Consider the following 21,469-nt stretch of genomic DNA (forward strand, 5'->3'; position numbering starts at 1 on the left):
TCTCTCTGACTACCTAAATGATCCTTTGTCATTGGTTTTCCAGATGTTCTGTCTTCACAGAACAAACTGCTAAATTTATTTTAACTACATTGTAGATCAGTGTGTCTTTAATTAAAAGATTCTGTCCAGTTTCTAATAAATTTCAGTCTTTTTGTTACCTTCATAAGTAACACATTTCCAAGTCATATTTTAGGTTATAAGTGAAAAGATTTCAACAGGCACCCTCCTTCATCATTTATTCACTCAGAGATCTTTATTATGTAGGTCACTGCACCAGGTTCTGAGCACGACAGAAATGGTCCCAAACCAAATGTGAAAAATCACAGAGGCTGCTGCTACTGTGGGAGGCACATTTTAATAAGACAATAACACAGACCTTGTTAAAAATTGGAGAAGTTCTACAAGAAAATACTGCAGGTATTCTATTAAAAAAAAAACACAAACAGAAGAAAGTTATCTAAATTTGGGGGATGCTTCCTGAGGAAGAGAGGTCAGATGTTGGCGTAAGTGGTACCAATAAGCCCAGAAGGGATTATGCATTTTGGAAGCGTTTTCTGGAGGGAGCTGCAGTGTAAGGAGGCAGCTCTTAGAATTGTGCCTGGCCATCATACCCTTATGATATACATTCATCGTTGGTTTAGTCGCTAAGTCGTGTCCGACTCTTGCGACCCCATGGACCATAGCCCGCCAGGCCCCTCTGTTCATGGGATTCTCCAGGCAAGAATACTGGAGTGGGTTGCTGTTTCCTTCTCGAGGGGATCTTCCCAACCCAGGAATCGAACCCAGGATAGCTGAATTTGAAGAGTGCAAGCTGAGTGGTGACAAGTGAGCTTGGAAAAGTGGATAGTCCACGTCATACTTATACATCATGGCAGGATTGGGGCCTTTGTCTTAAAAAAAATACTGGTAAGCCTTAAAGGGTTGTAGGGAGTGAAGTGACACTTCGTATTATAGAGAATTAATTATTGTAGGACAGGAGGGGACGAGAGTGGGGGCAGGGTGATACAGAGTTTCTTGCCATGACGAAGGTGTGAAATTGTGGTAACTTTGGCTAGTGTGTGAGCAATGGATTTGGAAAGAAGTCCAAGGTTCAAGAAATATTTTGGACGTAAAATTGACTGGATTTGGTAATGGATTGGACTGGGGATGGGGAGGAAGAGAGAGAAGGGTCATCCAAGGTGGTCCCCCTCCTGGGGACCTCAGTGTGCGTAGATGATCCATCCTAGGCAGCTCTTGGTGCTCTCCGGCCCACTGATGTCACCTGGACTTTACCATCTCCTTCAGTTAATCCACTGCTCCAAGGTAAGCGAAGCACAAAAGGTTCTGCTTCCAGCCACTTCACACCTAGGTTTCTGAGCCTGCTAGGAAAACTGTGTGCTTGAAGAGACTCCTCAATCCCTCTGAAGGAAGGCTTCATAGAGTCGTTCAAAGATTTTAATGACAGTGTTTGCAAAGTTCCTAACACCGTCATGGCACGTACGGAAATGCAGTGGGGTAGAAATTGCCTTTCCTCTTTTGTGTGCTGATTCATATATTTACACTTCAGGGACTCCCACTAACCTTGTCTGATTTGCTGCTATAGTAAATAAGTACTTTTTTAATCCAGCACTTATTTTATCAGGTTCTTGTGCAGAGGTCAGCTCCACCATACAGCTTATTAAAGATACATACTTGTTGTGAGTTAGGCAGTAATGGTTCTTCTAAGGCCAGATTCCAATGTGTGTGGGGGTGGGGGGATAGTGTTTTCCACTTACCACCAACTAGCAATTCTCAGGACACCAGCTGGATATCCTACCGTTTATCGCAATTCTGACACTATCTATCTGGAGATTATATGAGATTCCTCAGGTTAAATGTTCAATCTCATAAGACTGCCCATCTCAGCACCTGCCTCCAACTTCAGATGTCAGTTGCAAGCCCAGGTTGTTACCTGCGCTTCTAACTGACTACAAATCCGGGATTCCCAAGACCCCCTCCTCAGTTCAATTAATTGACTACAGCAAAACTCAAAGATGCATTTACTTACAAGATGATTGGTTTATTATAAAAGTATATCAGGGATAGCCAAATGGAAGAGATGCAAGAGCAAGGTATGGGAAAGGGGCAGAAGGTTCACCCCTCTTCCAGATCCATCACTGTCCTTGAATTTCAGTGTGTTCACCAACCTAGAAAGTCTCCCAGCCAGGTCCTTTTGGGTTTTTATGGAAACTTCACTACATAGGCATGGTTGTTGAAATCACTGGTCATTAGCAGTTGATTCAGCCACCAGCTTCTCTCCCCTCCCTGGAAGTCAGGAGGTGGGACAAAAAGTGGCGCCACTGTTATCTCACCCCCATCCTGGTGCTTTCCAAAGGTCACCTCATTTACCTAACCACAAATACCTTTACTTTTATTCCTTTCCTCACAAAGCAAATCTCCAAGAGTTCTAAGAACTCTGTGCCAGAATGGGAGTGAAGACCGAATATATATTTCTTAGTATAAATCACACTATCATAGGCAGTAACTCTGCTTGCAGCACCAGGAAGGTCCTTAAAATGTAGCTACCACTTATTTAAAAACAAAAGATATATGCTCAGGAAGCCACTGCTTCAGCTTTCTATATTGAAGATTTAATAAAGTGGAAAAGACCATCAATAGCTGTTCCCTTCCTGTGAATTCTATCATCACTTGCTATGATTGGATTCACTAGTATTTCACATCTGTGCAAAAAGTATGTAGGAACAAGGAAATTATATGTACCCTACAGAGATATGTGTCCAAAATTCCTGAGGGAAAAAAAAATAGGCAAGCATAAAGCAATCTGTTTTACCCCATGTAACGTGCAACAAATGGTCTGATCTTTCTTGGGGTCCAGATTTTGTTATTATTGACAAATGAAGCAAAGGATCTCAGTCATCCTTTTGCCATGTGATAGAATACAGAAATTCACTATTTTTCACCAATACCATGTAAATAAATATTTCTAGATTGTTTTTATTAACTGTGCAAACATTTCCTTATACAAACTGAGAGTTTTCTCTAATATTTTTTAGATTATTTTTTTCGGAGAATATGAGATTTCATGTCTTTGTCTTATAAATCACACATTTTCATTTGTTTATAAGATCTCTTTTTTTGGCTATGCCACATGGCTTGTGAGATCTTAGTTCCCCAACCAGGGATTGAACCTGGGCCCACTGCAGTGAAATCTCTTGAGTCTTAACCACTGGACTACCAGGGAATTCCCCACATATTCATCTGTTCTGAAAATTACAGGCTAGGTTATAATAATGTTGTAAAATATGCCTTCTCTTATAAGGGTGGTAAAATTTAAAGTCAAGGTACAGACTGGCAGAGTAGAAGGCCATGTGCTCATCTCCTTTGGTGAGAACACCAAGACTGCAAGTAGTTGTTGAACAGCCAACAGGAAGATGCTGGAACCCACCAAAGAAAGATACCCCACATCCAAAGACAAAGGAGGAGCCGCAATGAGACAGTAGGAGGGATGCAACCATGATAAAATCAAATCCCATAACTGCCAGGTAGGCAGCCCACAAACTGGGGAACAATAATACCAAAGAAGTTCTCCCACTGTTGTGAAGGTTCTGAGTCCCATGTCAGGCTTCCCAGCCTGGGAATCCAGCAAAAGGACTAGGAATCCCCAGGGAATCTGACTTTGAAGACCAGCGAGATTTGATTACAGGACTTTCACAGGATTGGGAGAAACAGACTCGAAAGGCACAAACAAAATCTTGCACGCACCAGGACCCAGGAGAAAGGAGCAGTGACGCCACAGGAGACAGAACAAGACCTCCTTGCTAGTGTGGGAGGGTCTCCTGTGGAAGCCTAGATCGGCAGTGGCCCACTGTAGAGATGGGGACATGGCAGCAGAAGTCCTGGGAGGTGCCCCCCTTCGTGTGAGCCCTCTTGGAGGTCACCATGAGCTCCACCATAGAGCCTATAGACTCCAGGGCTGGGTTGCCTCGGGCCAAACAATTAACAGGGAAGGAGCACAGCCCCACCCATCAGCCAACAATTGAGTTAAAGTTCTACTGAGCCTGTCCCTGCCCATCAGAGCAAGACCCAGTTTTATCCCACCACCAATCCCTCCCTTCAGCAAGCTTACACAAGCCTCTTAGCCTCATCCACCAGAGGGCAAGACAGAAGAAGCAAGAACTAAAATCCTGCAGGCAGAAGGAAAACCACATCACAGCAGGTTAATCAAGATGAAAAGGCAGAGGGTTATGTCCCAGATGAAGGGACAAGATAAAACCTCAGAAAAACAACTAAATGAAGTGGAGGTAGGCAACCTTCCAGAAAAAATAGAATTCAAAATAATGATAGTGAAGATGACCCAGAATCTCAGAAAAAGAATGGAGAAGAGGCAAGAAATGTTTACCAAAGACCTAGAAGAACTAAAGAACAAAGAAACAGATGAACACTGTTCATCTTCAACACAGTACACTAGAAGGAATGAAGAGCAAAATAACTGAGGCAGAAGAACAGATAAGTGACCTGGAAAACAGAATGATGGAACTCACTGCTGCAAAACAGAATATAGAAAAAAGATGGGGGGAGAAAAAATGAAGACAGCCTAAGAGATCTCTGGGACAACATTAAACGCACCAACATTCACATTATAGGGGTCCCAAAAGAAGAGAGAGAGAAAGGAATCAAGAAAATATTTGAAGAAATAATAGCTAAAAACTTCCCTTACGTGGGAAAGGAAATAGTCAACCAAATCCAGGAAGTGCATAGTCCCAGGTAGGATAAATCTAAGGAGGAACACACCAAGATACATAGTAATCAAACTGACAAAAATTAATGACAAAGATAAAATATTTAAAGCAACAAGGGAAAAATGACAAATAACATACAAGGGACCTCTCATCAGGCTATCAGCTGATTTTTCAACAGAAACTGCAAGCCAGAAGGGAATGGCATGATATATTTAAAGTGATGAAAGGGAAGAATCTGCAACCAAGAATACTCTACCCAAAAAGACTCTCATTCTGATTTGATGGAGAAATTAAAGTACAAACTACTTTCTGCATTGAAAGATTTGCAAATGTACAAAATTTGGTGTTTGGAGTTTATTCTTCTTCTTAGACATAGCTATTGCCTCATATACTTAAATTAAAATGTTTTAAACCAATAGAACAGTAAAAATGTATCATGCTTTCACATATACAGCCAAGGGCTTTAAACTTGCACACAAAGGGTTCAGTTTTTATTGCCTTTCCCATAACAAGCATTTCATCTCCTCCCACCATAGGTGGTTTTTGTTGCAACTTAATAACCTATAAAAATTTGTGATTACATTCCCTCCTACCCTTACTTACTTGGGATCTGAGTCACGGGAGCAGCTGCCAAAGAGAGCACCCCAATTTGTCGTCTAGATTTCTGGTAAGGCGTATTAAAACCAATGGCACAGATGGTACAGCTATACCCATTTCTTAGTTAAGAGTAGGTCCTTAAGGCATCAGTGCCGTTCATAGTGGGATCCTGATTCTTCTTGCCCTTATTTTTCAAGGCCCCAGGTGATACAGATTTGAGGAAGCTTTATATATTCCTTCATCCACTCAACAAATACCTATGAAGAACTTGGTCTTCACAGGGCATTGTGCTGGGCTTATGGCAGTGTAAAAATCCAGTTGTCTTGCTTTTTTACTATCTGCAGTGTGATGTAGGACACCAACTAGAAAACTGGCCATGAGCATAGAGCATAATAAATGCTACAAAACGGGGGAGTCTAGGGCGCAGGGACAGGGTGTTGGGTTACCTAACCCAGGATGAAGCGGAAGGGTAGCTGCAGAAACATCTCAGTGCCCTGGAGGAAGCTTAGACTTAAAGAGAAGGGCCAGCCGGCCTAGGGGAGGAGGAACAGCAACCCCACAGTTCAAACATGAGAAAATGCACAGCTCATTTGGAGGAACTGAAAGTGCCTGGTGGTTCATTTTGCCTGGAGTGTGGAGTCTGAGTCAGGGAGTGGTGACATTCAGGACCAATCCACAAAAGGCTTTATTAATTAGCCAAGTTACAAGTTGTATTCTGTCTTCTGAAGGTACTGGGAACCACTGAAGCAGTGACATCTCCCTTTTGTGAAATGACTCAAATGCAGAATAAACCGTATCAGTAAAAAAAACCACAAAAAACTGATGCCCAGGTCTTAAGAGAAATGGTTAAGACTTACGTTTGTAATCACACTAAGGCAGAACAGCACCTTGGTTTGTGTTCTTTACCAGTTCTGGGAAAGAAGTGGTTCTTAGCCATGGTAAATATCCAACCACCAAGATCCTGCTTGGCTTCATAGTGTTACATTATTTCTCGGAACACGACTTTGTGGCAGGCTACCTCAACTGGTAGGAATGTGCTGTGCAAAGAAAGAAGCCAACCAGGTTAAGGATGAGACTAGCTTTCTGCAAACCCTTTTAGCTTAAGAACAGTATCTCTTTATATTTATGAAGCACATTTACAGTTTGCAAAAGCACCTTGCATTTGTTTTATCAGAGCCTTGTAATCCATTGAGGTGACAAGTATTGGTTCCCATTTTATAGATGAAGCAACTGAGGTGCGTATAAATATAGCTCAATGTAACAGTATTTAGCAAGTAGCAAAGCACTTTATCATACTAACTATACTAATTAGTATGTACTTATTATACTAGTACTACCAGTTGCATATTCAATTCCAAGATATATGACTGTAAATTTCATTCTCTACAAGAGAATGGTTATAGCCAGTCAAGAAAATTAAGTTTAGGGATAGAATGAAATCCTTATTTAGATTTTTTGTTAAATTATCAATCTTAAGAATTGAGCAGTTCCTAAAAGAACAGAGGATAATAAATAGTGTTCTTCAGCTCAGTCGCTCAGTCATTTCCAACTCTGTGACCCCATGGACTGCAGCACACCAGGCTTCCCTGTCCATCAACAACTCCGGAGTTCACTTAAACTCATGTCCATCAAGTCAGTGATGCCATCCAGCCATCTCCTCTGTCGTCTCCTTCTCCTCCTGCCTTCAATCTTTCCCAGCATCAGGGTCTTTTCCAATGAGTCAGTTCTTCACATCAGGCAGCCAAAGTATTCGAGTTTCAGCTTCAACATCAGTTCTTTCAATAAATACTCAGGGCTCATTTCCTTTAGGATGGACTGGTTGGATCTCCTTACAGTCCAAGGGACTCTCAAGAGTCTTCTCCAACACCACAGTTCGAAAACATCAATTCTTCAGCATCCAGCTTTCTTTATGGTCCAACTCTCACATCCATACATGACTACTGGAAAAGCCATAACTTTGACTAGACGGACCTTTGTCAGCAAAGTAATATCTCTGCTTTTTAAGTGTTCTTAGGCTCCAAATATAAAACAACATAATACCTATTTTGCTGATTTTTATATTTGTTTTGGTCTAAGGAAAAGAAATGCTCTATTTAAAGTGTTCTTTAAAAAAATAAAAGGAAAATAATTAATTGACTTGATGATATGGTTATTCAAAGAGGCACCAACTAGAAAATTTACTTGTTACTACCAGTATAATATATATAATTGTGTTCTGAAATTTCGACTATGGACTCAACATGTGAAATTAATCTTTTCTTTCCTTTGACTTTCATCACAAGAGATAATATATGCCCATATGTGAAACGTATTACAGAGTTCCAACTATTACAGAGTTGGAAATTTCTGTTGTGAAAGATTTTGGAAGTGTGGACCTGCATCTTAGGAGGTACTTTAAGCCACAAGACTTAATTTTATTTAGATGCCTCATATTTTTCACTCTAGGGTAGGATCTTTGAAGTAGATACCCCATCTTTTATATTGTTTTATGACTCACAGAGTTTTTCATGTACTAGACACTCAAAAACTTTTCAAAGAATAGTATACAACCTTATTTTGTTGAAGAAAGGTAAAATATTTGGAAGAATATCCCAACTTAGGTAAAGCCGATCACTGGACCCATCTTTCACTTCACTTATTTCCCCTTCAGGCAACGTTCTGAGATTTAGGACGCAGAGGAACTCCTGGTGGAGCTCCAAGCACTCCATGCCCACAAGACTGGGCATGAAATGCTGGAGAAAGCACTCAAGCCTGTGTGTCCACTGCCTACGTGGAACCTAAGTGCACTTCTTGGTGGGCATTCAGCTATTACATATGAATTTAATGAATGAATCAAAGATGGTTAGGAGAGAATTTAAATTGCAGACCATCCTTACATAAAGAGGGCTGGTTAGAACCTGGATTTTTATTAAGATTTAAGATACGCTCAGTAGCTCTGCTGATTCAATCAGGATTTATTCCAGAGTGCTGGATCCTTCTTGTGTGTGTTAGTCACTCAGTTGTGTCCAACTCTTTGTGACCCCATGGACTGTATGTAGCCCACCAGGCTCCTCTGTCCATGGGATTCTCCAGGCAAGAATACTGGAGTGGGTTGCCATTCCCTTCTCCAGGGGATCTTCCTGACCCAGGGATCGAACTGGGATCTGTCACATTAGAGGCAAATTCTTTGTCACTGAGCCACCAGGGAAGCCTGGATCCTTCTTGAGCCCTAACGAAAGAGGGGGCAGGGGGGTGATGTTGATAAAAATGCTGAGACAACAGGCAAAACCAGGAATTTCTAACAAACCAGGGCTGTCCCAGGCAAACCAAGATCTAAGGTTTCTTCAGCTATTGCCCAACTGTAAATCCAACCTTCAGCTCTTTTTCCCAACAAAATGCTTACATATGGAAACATGTCCTTACATAATTAGCGGGTTGGGGAAAATAAACCCTCTCTAGAAATTGTAGTTTTAAGAAAGTTTATATCCAAGATAGAGTGGTGATTTCTGAGTGTTAAGATTTGGGGATGAGGAGCGGCTTCTCTGTATTTTATTTCCTTTTCCCCCTTCTGCAATAAATATTAACAATGAATAGGCTGCTTTAAATTATTGCTCTTTAAAATTAAAATATTCATACATTTTAGAGGTTTGTTAGTAAATTAGCTTTTCTATAGAGCATTACTACAGATATCTTAGTATCCTTGTTTCTAGAGAATTGCAACAAAAAGGTACAAAATGATTTCTCGGTACTAAGTAGCTCAGGAATCATGAGAAAAGAGTATTTGAAAATAGTAACAATATTTTGATAATATGTAATATGGGCTTCCCTGGCGGCTCAGTGGTAGAGAATCCGTCTGCCAGTGCAGGGGACTTGAGTTCAACCCCTGGTCCAGGGAGATCCCCTGGAGAAGGAAATGGCACCCCACTCCAGTATTCCTGCCTAGAAAATCCCATGGACAGAGGAGCCAGGCAGACTACATACAGTACATGGGGTCGCAAAGAGTCAGACACAACTTAGCAACTGAATAACAATAACAACAACAATATGTTAGATGGTTCTTAATGTCTGGAATTATTGATTTCTGTTTATATGCTGTATTACCTCAGATCTGTAAATGTAAAGATTCCCAGAAGTGTAGTAACTCGGAGTTTTCATCTGCTAGTGAGATATCTCAGAATTTGCCAGTCTTGCCAATTGTGACAAATCTCTTTCTGTCTCCTCAGTGCAAAATTTATACCTGTTTCCAGTGCAGTGGATCATAAGGTGTTGAGTTCCACATTTCTATAAAAGTCTACATGGACTGTGTCCTTATTTTGGAATTGACTCATGCAAAAATATTTCTAAAACAAAGCCATTTAGATCATCTTTGATATTTGACTAACCATGTTATGATGAAATGCATAATTTCTTCAAAGCTTACCAGATTTTTTTTTTTTCCCTTTCAAAAGCAGCATAAAAGATGTAGAAGCCCAGTAGTTATGAGTCATTGGCTGGCTGGCTGCCTTCAGCAACCTGTGGGACAGGAATAAGTCAAAAGTACAAAAACTGGGCATCTCCCAAAGGGACCTCGGTATCAGAGGTGACCTAAAATTGGCAGGAAGAAACACCCATTGTAGCAAATGTGAAATTGTCAACATTCATTCAGTATCTTCAGATGGAACGCCTGAAATTCACAGTTTAAAGATATTAAACTCTGTGCTCTGCAGTCTTTTGCTCTGAATGAGAATAATAATGAATGAAGTGGGTGAAGTGGAGGGAAGAAAACTCCCATCCAGTGTCAGCACGTAGTTATCAAACTGGCTGATCTCGTGTCATGAGTCAGATCATTCCTAACCTCAGGGTACCCTTTTTCTTGACAACTCTGTGTATTAGGTATTTAAATCTCTTCTTACTACTCTCTGGATGGGATGACAATAGACTGAAATATATAATATATAGTGCTATCAAGGGACAAGTCCTCTTAGGATAGGGAATGATCTGCTTGTGTTTTTCCCAGATAATGGTTGCATCTGCAGTGAGAAAATGGCTCTTTTCACGTCTTCTTAACATGTGTTTAGAGTGATGTGGACCCCCTCACCCTCCTGGAGCTGAGTCTTCTCCTGGGGTCCCGAGTGTAGTCAGTTGTGGCTGTCCTCTCATCTGACCTGCCTGACCAGTCGGTAGTTCTTTGTTTACTAAAGTGATTCTTCCTGTTCATGTCCTGCAGCTGTGCTGAGTCCTAAGCGCTCAGCATTTCCTCTACATTCAGTGTCTTCCTTAAAAAACAAATCATACACCCATCGTGGCTTCAGCCTTTACCACCACGCAGCTATTTCTGCACTTCAGTCTCTAACTTGGTCTTCTTTCCTGACCCCTGTCAAGTACTTACAATGATTGTACTTATTTTCACATCAACATGGATGATATTTCATTTAGTTTCCACAGCAGAATGATCCCTTCTCTTTCTTCTCTTACTTTTGTGGGCTCTAAGTCAGTTTTCCCTTTTCATCGTCATCAACCCTGTTCTTTGGTCACCTATCACTGTCCAAACAATTAAAATGAATCCACAGAGTTGGTAACAAATACCTGAATGCTAAATTTTGGAGGACTGCTGAAAAGGCGATCTAAAGGATTCTGACCAGAAACTGTGTTGAAAAGTTCTTACCGTGTTTTTTGTTTGTTTTTAATTTTTGGCCACGCTAGGTGTCCGTTGCTGCGTGGGCTTTCTCTCAGTTCAGTTCAGTCACTCAGTCGTGTCCGACTCTTTGTGACCCCATGGACTGCAGCACGCCAGGCCTCCCTGTCCATCACCAACTCCTGGAATTTACCCAAACTCATGTCCATTGAGTTGGTGATACCATCCAACCATCTCATCCTCTGTCATCCCCTTCTCCTCCCGCCTTTCCCAGCATCAGGGTCTTTTCAAATGAGTCAGCTCTTCACATCAGGTGGCCAAAGTATTGAAGTTTCAGCTTGAGCATCAGTCCTTCCCAATGAATATTCAGGAGTGATTTCCTTTAGGATGGACTGGTTGGATCTCCTTGCAGTCCAAGGGACTTTCAAGAGTCTTCTCCAACACCACAGTTCTTTTAGCATCAGTTCTTCTGCACTCAGCTTTCTTTATAGTCTAGCTCTCACATCCATACATGACCACTGGAAAAACCATAGCTTTGACTAGACGGACTTTGTTGGCAAAGTAATGTCTCTGCTTATCTAGGTTGGTCATAACTGCAGCAAATAGGGATTACTCTTCATTGCAGTGCTTGGGCTTCTCATTGCAGTGGCTTCTTTTGTTGTGGAGCACAGGCTCTAGAACGTTCAGGCTTCAGTAGTTCAGCTTCTGGGCTCCAGCGCTGGCTCAGTAGTTGTAGCACACAGGCTTAATTGCTCCATGGCATGTGAAATCTCCCCAGATCAGGGGTTGAATTGGTATCCCCTGCATTGGCAGGCAAATTCTTATCCACTGTGCCACCAGGGAAGTCCTCTTTAAGGGTGGCTTTTTCATTTATAAATGTTAGGAAAAATAGAAAGGAAAATAATATTTTATGACATGGGAAAAATTGTCTGAAACAAATTTCAGTGTAGTTTCAACAGAGACCATGTGCCCTCCTAAGTCTAAAATATTTACTATGTGACTGCCTTCAGGAAAAGTTTGCTGACCCCTTGGTTTAAAAGATTAGTGTTCACTTTATTAAAACAGCAAATTCAAAACCCTATTTTGCTCTTCAGCCTTTAAAAAACCACGTGGTTACACACTCCTGAAACCACAGTCAAAACAGAGAACATTTCCATCTCCCCCCAAAGATTCCCCAGGCCGCCCTGTAGACCATCCTTCCTTTTGCTCCCATAGCCAGGGGAGCCACTGATCTGCTTTCTGTCACTGTGTAATAATCAGTGGTTTCTAGAATTTTGTATAAATAGAATCATACAGTGGGCACCTCTTTATGACTGATTTTTTTACCCAGCATGCTGATTTTGAGATTCATTCATGTTACGTGTATCAGTGATTTGTCCCATTCGTTATTATAGGCTTTTTTCAGCTTTGTTTAGGTATAATTGACAAATAAAATTGTAAGATATTTAAAGTGTTCATCTTGGTGATTTGCCATGTGTGTGATTTGCTGTAAGTGTACAAATGGGCTGATTTTGCTGGACATGCTACAGACTTTACTGTTAAACAAGACTATTAATAATAGGAAACTTTTGCATAATCTGTTCTGCATAGAAAAACCACCCCAGAGACAAGGAAACAATTCACTTTAACTATTTTATTATTGTCATTGTTATTATTAATAATAATAATAGTATTTTAGTCTACAGTTCTGAGTATTTCCAGTTCATATTGCAGAGATTTCTCAAAGTAAACCAAAAACTATTTCAAACTGTGTTTTAAAGTTCTTATAACGATGTTTAAATAGTCATGTACAGTTTGGCAATTTTTGTACTTTCAGTTAAAACTATTTTTCATATTCAAAACTTAATCCAACTTGAATCTCTTCTCCACTTTCTATTAAAACTTTTAAAAATTACCCTCCGATTTCAAACCTCTCCTCCACTCTTGAGTTCCATCTTGGTTCTCTTATGATCACTTTCAGCCTTGTCTGTCCTCAGTCATACCACCCAACTCAGTATGTGTTTCTGAACATGTTCTTATCTGGGAACTCTCACAACAGGGTGCTGGTGGGGTCAGGGGTTTGTCTTGTTGCAACTTTACAGAAAAAAAACAACTTTAATTTTCAGTTCCTTCTATCTTGTCAGAAATAGTCTGGCTCCTGATAAGTAGTATCACAACTGATTAGCATGCCATGCTTTGAAACTTAACAGAAGCAGAAAGAACATTGAGAGTCTCTGCGATAAAGTCCTGCAGGACAAGGTTCAAGAGGAAAAACTGAAGGAATGGGGCCCATGCCATCTGGAGATGAAATTGCTGAGGCATAACCAAATAATTGTGTTTTGATTCATGAGTACCCATCTCAAAAAAGACTGACCAAATGTTTCTCCTGCCCATAAGTGACACAGAGAAAAAGCTTCTTAAACTGCAGATAGAAACTTTAGTTGTGTAAAACAAAAGGTATCTTGTCTATAATCTGGATATTTCTGGTTAAAAAAAAAAACCAGAATTATTGCTCCTAGGATTTACAAAATTTAGAGTAGACATCAGTCTAAGCCTCAGCCTTGAAAATGAAGCCATGCTACCCAGATATTTTAGTTACAGACATCTCTGAAGCCAGCAGACTAAGCTAACTGAACTTCCATTGACTCTCTTTGTTCTGAATAGTGGCCCTTAAATTAGTAAGGAATTTTAGAAGAACTTGACATAACCCATGGTGAACACTAGGTAATTACTGATCCCATCCAAATATTTTTAGGAGCGTTTGGGTGATAATTGTTCCCAAAGCATTCTAAATGTTTCAATTGCACTGAGAGTCGGTGGCCATCAAGATGACTCACTTATTTTCCTTTTCTCTGTATATTTAATGCACACATTAGATTGAAGAATCTTATTGTAAATAAGAACATTAACAAAAGCAAGTTAAACTGGGAAAAAGAGTTGTTGAAAAACTGTGAATCAAGAAAGATGAAATTCCTAGTTTTCTCACACCTGAAGAAAATGTACAGATGCATGAATACAGTATTGGTCTTTCACTTCTGTCGTTGGTTCTAAATCCATTGTCTCTGCCGCTAAGTCACTTGGTGATACAAAACAGCAGTAGGTCAGCAGCTCCGTGTGACGCCAGAAGCAAGAACTCACGGAGACTTCACAGGGGTGTCTGGCAAGGGGAGAGCAAAAGCAGAAGCTGTGAAGCCCTTTAAGAAGTAGTCACAAGAAAAGGCAGCAGCAATATGCAAACTCAGGCCCAGCAGAGAAGCCAGACACAGTCAGGAAGTCACCCGGAGGTTCAGCGCCAAGCCAGCCCACCACCAGAGGGGCACAGGCCCAGAGAGCAGAGACCAGCCATCAGTGGGTGTTCATTCTCCCGGGAGAGGGTCTTGGCACACGTAATGTGAGAAGCACAAAGACTGGGCCAAAGCAAATTTTTATTGAGCAACTCCCAAATTACCCAACTGTAGTGAGAAAATTAGAGGACTTAGAACCGACACCTGCCTGTCCCCACCCCAGCCTCCTCTCTGCCACTAATGAAGATTAAAAGCCAGAATCTCTTAGTTAACAAGTATTTTCTTAAGTTCCTTCTGGGTGCCAAGGACCTTACTGTGAACCAAAACATACATCAGTGAACTAACTGGATATAATGTCTTGCTTTCTAGGAGGTGACCATTGAATCAAAGATAACTCTTTTTTTGTAATCCCAAATTTGTAGTTTTTGAGTTGAAAAAATATAGCCTAATTTTAGTGAAGATTTCATACTTCTAAGTTCTTATCCTGCATTGTTCTGTGCTCTTTCTTAGGCTAGCCAAAAGATAGGTGGTTTTGATTAGGCCCCTTGTAGGACTGCACTGCCTGTTTCTTAACTGTTTTAAATAACAGAATTAACATATACCTGGAGATTTCGAAATTGCACATTTCCCTTAGGTCTCCAAAACCGTTATTCCTATTATTTTAATATTGTTGTGCTCCAAAGTTTTAAAAACAGAAAAAAAAAGCAGTATTAATAAATGGTCCTATGTCTATGTACCCTTTATGTAGACTTGATCACTACTAATATATTGACAAATTTGCTTAGACTATTTTTTAATCATTATTTTTAGAAAAATGATAAAGATTTATTATAGGAATATAAATAATAAAAATATAAAGATTAAAAACTTTTAAAGTCACTTAAAATTTCATCCATAAGTAATCTTCATAAATAATAAGTGACTATTATGATGCCCAGGAATTTTCCAAGTTTATTAGTGCAAAGCACAGATCCAAATTGCCTCGAGAATCCCAAGCAAAGAAAAGTATCCCTAGGCATATCACAGTCAAACTCTTGAGAATCTAAATAGCAGATTGTGAGGGCAGCTTGGGGAAGTGAAGGGAACATTGTATTCAAGAAAATCATTATAGAAGTTAATACGGTTCTCATCAGAAACTGGAAACCAGAAGACAATGGAATGACCTCTTAAGTCCTGTAACAAACAAAACACACGAAACTGTTAACCTCCAAATCTATATCCAGTGACAATATCCCTCTAATAGGAAGGTACAATGAAAACACTTTCAGGCAAAAGCTGAAGGAATTTATTTCCTAAAAATCTGAGCGTCAAGAAATGCTAAAAAGAAGTTATACAGATTGAAGGGAAAGGGAAATGATAGGAGAGAAATCTAATACTATGAAAATTAATGGAGAACACTGGTAAGAGCAAATAAGTCATTACATATAAAGGTTTAGTTAACAAATCATTCCTACTTTATGTATATCTATGTCATTTTGTCACAAAGACTGTTGACTATTTTAAAGTAAATATCACATTTAAAATAAAATAATGATGTTCATGTCTGAACATCATTTCAGATATCTTTCTAGACATACTAAATATTAGATGCCTACTTATAAATGTTTTAAATATGTGACCATATTATGGTTTCTATAATACACAAAATTTAATTTCAATTTATTTGAATTTGTCTTGAGAAAAGCTAAAATGGGAGAGAAATAATTGTTAAATATCAAAAAATGCTTCTATACCACAAAATATATTCTAATCATCACAAGAGATAAAAGGTCTCTCTTAAGTCAAGAAATTATAAATACAGTAAAGGATTGGAATCACTGTTTTTTATAACCTAGGTACTTCAATTTTATAGTATCAACTGACTACATACTGTAAAAGATGATATAGTCATCAATACTCAGGTCTCCTCCCATTTCACTTTTCCCAACATTAGGTGTGTGTGTATATATACACATACACACACACATACACACATATAGGGTTTATATATATATATATATATATATGCATATGTATATATATGGGGTTAATATTATATGTTTTACATTGTCTAGGCTTAACATTTACATTTGAATCTATAAATATAATTCTCATAGTTTTAAGATTATTCCAGTATCTAAATGCATAGATGGTAGTACCTTTTACATGATCCTTTTGCCATCATCATTACTGAATTCTGTTTTTTCATTTGTATGTACAGTTCCTCTCTTTATTTGTCATATTTTATTATCATGTAGTTAGGCTTTTAAGTTTTTTACCCAAGAAAATTTATGAATGCTGCATTCCCAGCATTGTCTTTATATTTGATAATTTCAAATACTATATTGGCTGAATATAATATCCTTGAATATTATATTCTGAATATTATATTCTTTCTCACACAGAACTAAATAAATATTGCTTCGTTATCTTTTAACACTAAAAGTTGATGTAAAGAAGACTGAAGGCAGCCTAAATTTTGTTTTCTGGTGGAATCTCTCAAAGTTTAACACCTAGTAAGGCTATGATGTGGTATCAAGGAATCTATATCAAAATTTCCCTGGTACATGGTATTATAGTTAATACTTTCAATCTGTGGATTAAGGTTTTGGTTTTTTCCCAGGAACCTTTTCTTGTGTTAATATTATATGTTTTCATTCATCTTCAGTTACATTCATATGCATTCCCTGTTTCACGGATAGTAATTACCAATTCTTGAGTATTTTTCTTACCGATTAGCTTCTTTTATTCCTTTAATCGGTCTTTTTTTCATCTTAATCCACTGGAATTTTATGTTAGCCAAACCTCTTCCTTTATTTTCAAATGCTCTGAGTCATGATATGCCTCATCCATAATCAGTTCCAGCTACTGATAGCTCAGTTGTTCATCAACTCTCATGACATCCATGAGATCTGTGGTGTCTGTAAGACCAATCTTTCATTGCTTATAGGTGTCCAGCTTTTTATTCCTCAAATATTTAAGTGCTGTATATAAAATTTGTATTTATAAAATGTATAAAATATAAATTTATATGTATATAAATTTATATAAATTATATAAAATACATATTTACAAAATTTTCTAATAAAACATGTATTTTATAAAATTTATATTTTAATATAAATATGTATTTTATAAACTTTACATTTTAATATAAATATGTATTTCATAGTATAAAATTAATATAAATAATAATTTAATATTGCAGGAGGAGTCTTTACTATCTGAGCCACCAGAAAAGCCCTATTTTTTAATATGTAGACTGATTCAGCTCTTTGTGTTTTAAAGGCTTGCTAGGTACTGTCACTGGTATATTTTCATCATATATAATAGCTTTTTGCCAGAAACTAAAATAAATATTAGAAATAGAGGTCACATGGAACCAGTATGTCAGGATGCGGGACGCATTTAGCTCAGGCTTGCTGAGACCTCTTGCTGTGTGGGTGTGTCCACGCTCACAGCTGGAGGACGTAGCATGGGGTTTGTCACACTCACTCCAACTGGCTGTGCGTGCAGGCCAGCATTCAGAACACAGACAAGATAATGAACTTATGTGTCACATTGTTTCGAGACAAATAAAATTAAAGGTATGAGCTTGGGCAGCTGTTAAGTGGGTTGGTTCATTTAATGTATTTGATTTTCTCTGTTTTATTGGAATATAATTGCTTTACAATGTTGTGTTAGTTTCTGCTGTATAACCTCATGAATCAGACATTATATACATATATGCCCTCCCTTCTGATCCTCCCTCCCACCCTCCTATCCCACTCCTCTAGGTCATCACAGAGAACAAAGCCGAGCTCCCAATGCTATACACAGCGGCTTCCCACTATCTATTCATATTTTACTCATTGCAGTATGTATATGTCAATGCTATTCTCTCATTTCATCCCACCCTCTCCTTCCCCAGCACGCTGTGTCCGAAAGCCTGTTCCCTATGTCTGCACCTCCATTCCTGCCCTCAGTACCACTTTTCTAGATTTCATACATATGTGTGAGTATACAACATTTGTTTTTCTCTTTCTTGCTTACTTCACTCTGTGTGACAGGCTCTAGTTTCATGCTCATCACTTCAGCTGACTCAGTTCTGTTCCTTTTTATGGCCGAGTAATATTCCATTGCATATATGTACCACATTGTCTTTATCCATTCATCGGGCAACAGACATCTAGGTTGCCTTCCTGTCCTGGCTGTTGTAAATAGTGCTACAGTGAAGACTGGGATACATATGTCTGTTTTGAGTTACGGTGTTCTCCGGGTACATGCCCAGTAGTGGATTGCTGGGTCATATGGCAGTTCTATGTTTAGCTTTTTAAGCAGCCTCCGCACTGGTCTTTACAATTTACATTCTCACCAACAGTGTAAGAGGGTTCCCTTTTCTCCACACCCTCTCCAGCATTTATTGTTTGTAGATTTTTTGATGATGCCATTGTGGCTGGTGTTAGGTGGTACCTCATTGTAGGTTTGATTTGTATTTCTCCAATAATGAGCAATGTTGAGCATCTTTTCACATGCCTCTTGGCCATCTAACCACTTTTTCTGTAACCTGAAGAAATTATGGGATGAGAAAGGCAGAGACAAAAAGGACTGCTGACTAAGACAGCACGCCTTTAGTTATGCCTTGATACCCGGTGTTACCCTCCTGAGATCTTTGTCTTCCCCCATTTGTTTGTTTGTTTTTGGCGGTGCTGGGCCTTTGTCGCTGTGAGGGCCTTTCTCTGGTTGTGGGACCCGGGCTTCCCATTGCAGTGGCTTCCCTTTTTGTGGAGCACGGGCTCTAGTGCACGCCGGCTTCAGTAGTTGTCTCTCCTGGGCCCTGGAGCAGTCTCAGTAGTTGTGGCACACAGACTTAGATGCTCCGCGACATGTGGGATCTTCCTGGATCAGGGATCGAACCCATGTCTCCTGCCTTTTCTTTACCACTGAGCCACCAGGGAAGCCCTCCTCTGTGACCTCTACAAGCCTTAAAAAGCTTGCCTGTTCTTAACTGAGGGCTGCATCTTAGTCCTCAGAGGGGACACCTAGATGAGGTCTCTGAACCAGCATGAAACCCTGAGACTTCACTTCCTTCGGAGACAAGCAGCTAGGTCAACTTCCTGTTCCCCACTTCTCTGTCACTGCTTCTTGGGTGAATTTGTTAAATGGCAGTGTTGATTCTTTCCCATCTCATGTGGAACCAACATAAATTCCTGAGATAAGCAGCCAAAATCTCCTGTACTTCTTTGCTCCCTGATGATGTTAAGAGTATTTATTAACTCCTTTAGAGCAGGGGTCCCTAACCTTCAGGATCGAATGCCTAATAATCAAAGGTGGAGCTGATGTAGTAATTATAGGAATGAATGCACAATAAATGTAATTCACTTGAATCATCCCCAAACCATCCCCCTGGCCCCAGTCTGTGGAAAAATTGTCTTCCACAAAACTGGTCTCTGGTGCCAGAAAGGTTGGAGACTGCTGCTTCAGATCATTACGATCTCCTTTGTGTCTCACTGAGCACTTGCTAATAAGTTTAAATTCCTGCATCAAAATAAATTCAGAGAGGGTCAATCCAGATATAATCCAACTAAAGATTTTTGAAAGCATTTTTTCATCATTGTCGTAGGAAATCCAGTAAAAGAATCAAAATAGCAACACACAGAAAGAATCTCCTTCTCTGTAAGCTTTCACTAAATAAAGACTAGGAAGGACAGATGAATTATTATATATATCCTGCTTCAGAAACAGTTAACCTATTATTTGGTAGGATATTGTCTTTGTTAGCAACTTGGAGTAGGAGCCAAATGTTCTATCCTTGCATCTCATTGCCTGGCAGTGCACATAGGGGTAGTCAACACGTTGGATTGAGTATCTGAGATTCTAGATGCTCTCATAAAATTCTTTCACAGCACACCATACAGCGCAGGGGTGAGGAATCTACCTGCCGATGCAGGAAATGCAGGAGACGCAGGTTCAATCCCTCGATTGGGAAGATCCCCCGGAGTAGGAAATGGCAACCCACTCCAGTATTCTTGCCTGGAGAATTCTATGGACAGAGGGGCCTGGCAGGCTGCAGTCCATGGGGTCACAAAGAGTCAGACATGATGAGCAGCTGAGCTCACGCATGCGCGCACACACACGCATTCAAAGGAGAACCTGAGATTTAACATACAGCTTTTGAAATAGGGACTTGTTTTTACTCTGAGGTCAGAAACCTCCACAGCTGAGTACTTTGGATAATGAAAGTCCTTTTTCTGTATTTGCCCAGCCTGGATTGGACACAGGCAATTGTCATACAATCTGCATTTAAACATTATTTTCTTTCCATTTTGAAAGTGTTTATATTTCCTGATACACATCTAAAAGGTTCAGAGTATTTATTGTATATGCAAATACACTTTTAAGAAAAAAATAACACAGCATATGCAGTTTTCACATGCAAGTTATACTCTAAAAGGTTCAGAGTATTTACTGTATATGTAAATATGCTTTTAAGAAAAAAAAAACAGCGTATGCAGTTTTCACATGCAAGTTATACTCTAAAAGGTTCAGAGTTTTACTATATATGTAAATACGCTTTTAAGAAAAAAAAAAAACAGCGTATGCAGTTTTCACATGCAAGTTATTTTCAGATAGTTCCTCCTCTGAAGCACAAAAGGCTTGATATAAAAACAAACAAGAGAGAATGTGCTGTTTTAACAAATGGGTCCTTGGAGATGAATTTTTAGGACTTTTTTTTCCCAATCTAGCTTTTACCCCATCACTTAGTCACACTTAGAGAAACCCTGAAATAAATCAGTGACATTCTCACAGTTTTCAAGGCTGACAGTTTAATTTTTTTCCTGTTTTGTCTATTGCTGTGGCCAATATAGTTAACTCATACCCATGTGAAAAATTACTTGTACAGGAAAAATGTTGGACATGTGTGTTTTCAGGAAGATTTGTTTCTGCTAATGTGCATAACATCATTTGCACGTGAAACTAATTTGCTTACCCTACATAATTTAGAATATTAATGTTGTTTCCAAAAAAACAAAACAAGCCCAATTCAAAAGGAAATTAATGTTTCAGTTACTAATTTTGTATTATGGTTAGAGTAATTGCATTTTAAAATATTTTAGCAGATAAACCACTGATTTCAAAACAGTTATTAATTATATAGACTGGATGCCAACTCAGGATGGGGTTATTTCAGTACAAAGAGGAGAAAATCCTAATTTATAACAATATTCCAGAAATGGCAACAGAGATCAAATACTAGTATTCCTACCTTTCAGACTGTCCTCTAATTTCATTTTCCATTAAAAGTTAGTTGTAATTCTTGTGCTTTGAGGATTTTCTAA

General features: G+C 39.2%; 1 protein-coding gene and 1 long non-coding RNA gene across 2 annotated transcripts in view; one reads left to right on the top strand and one right to left on the bottom strand.

Annotated features, from left to right (window-relative positions):
- The window catches only part of ADGRV1 (adhesion G protein-coupled receptor V1), a 544,484-nt gene that overhangs the window by 509,059 nt on the left and 13,956 nt on the right, over nucleotides 1-21,469 (top strand). The gene's annotated exons all lie outside the window — the stretch shown is intronic.
- LOC139034466 (uncharacterized) overlaps nucleotides 12,527-21,469 on the bottom strand; it is a 53,002-nt gene continuing 44,059 nt past the window's right edge. Inside the window, exon 3 of the long non-coding RNA XR_011486999.1 lies at nucleotides 12,527-14,044. This is a non-coding gene — a long non-coding RNA (uncharacterized lncRNA). The remainder of the gene's footprint in view (nucleotides 14,045-21,469) is intronic.

This window comes from Odocoileus virginianus, chromosome 3 (genome assembly GCF_023699985.2).
Source record: "Odocoileus virginianus isolate 20LAN1187 ecotype Illinois chromosome 3, Ovbor_1.2, whole genome shotgun sequence".
NCBI classification, from domain to species: domain Eukaryota; kingdom Metazoa; phylum Chordata; class Mammalia; order Artiodactyla; family Cervidae; genus Odocoileus; species Odocoileus virginianus.